The sequence below is a fragment of the Sander lucioperca genome, chromosome 5 (genome assembly GCF_008315115.2).
Source record: "Sander lucioperca isolate FBNREF2018 chromosome 5, SLUC_FBN_1.2, whole genome shotgun sequence".
Classification (NCBI taxonomy): domain Eukaryota; kingdom Metazoa; phylum Chordata; class Actinopteri; order Perciformes; family Percidae; genus Sander; species Sander lucioperca.
In genome coordinates, this window is record NC_050177.1 from 28,984,325 (window position 1) to 28,985,158 (window position 834).

The following is an 834-nucleotide window of genomic DNA, read 5'->3' on the forward strand; positions in this document are numbered from 1 at the left end:
GCAAAAAGTTCGAAAAAAGGCAAAGAGAAATGAATGTTTTGTGTTTGAGTCTCAGATCTGCTTCTCAGTGAGAGTGTGTGTGATGGTGAACAGACTGAACTTTGATTTCAGCAGCTGATGTTCAGTCAGTGTTTCTGTCCACAGGAGAGACTCTCAGTCCTGCAGAGGACTCAGAGACACTGAGGAACCAGGAGAGACTCTCAGTCCTGTAGAGGACTCAGAGACACTGAGGAACCAGGAGACCAGACCCCAAACCCAGGATAGAGAGTCTGAGTGAATGTGGTGTTGAAGGTGTGGAGGTGGATCAATGAGTCAGAGGAGACTCTGTAGAAGGACAGAGAGCCAGCAGGACAGTCCACATACACTGCTACTCTGTTAGAGACAGAGGAGGAGGGGATGTCTGTTCTGATGTTATTGTGCCAGACAGAGTAACCACCATCATAGCACCTCAGACTCCAGGACTGATCATTACGTCCAAACACACAGTCAACACTGACTCCTCTCCTCCTGATTCCTCTGTAACTCACTGATATATGAACCTTTCCTCTCCTCTCAACCTCCCAGTAACAGCGACCAGTCAGACCATCTCTACACAGCAGCTGAGACCAGAAGTCAAACCTCTCTGGATGATCAGGATATGGCTGCTTCTCCTCCACACATGTCACCTTCCTGTTGTTGTCAGACAGTTTGAGGTCTCTGCTCACTGTGTTTGTGTCCAGTTCCAGTTGACAGACATCTGATGGAGAGAAACAGACACAACACAGCAGCAGATTATCATCTGTTGATTTATTAACTCTTGTGTTGTCTTCCCGTCAAACTGACCCGGTCTGTTTC

General features: G+C 47.6%; 1 long non-coding RNA gene across 1 annotated transcript in view; it reads right to left on the minus strand.

Annotated features, from left to right (window-relative positions):
* Positions 1-702: 702 nt before the first annotated feature.
* LOC116034435 overlaps positions 703-834 on the minus strand; it is a 6,476-nt gene continuing 6,344 nt past the window's right edge. The window contains exon 3 of the long non-coding RNA XR_004101091.2: positions 703-736. This is a non-coding gene — a long non-coding RNA (uncharacterized LOC116034435). The remainder of the gene's footprint in view (positions 737-834) is intronic.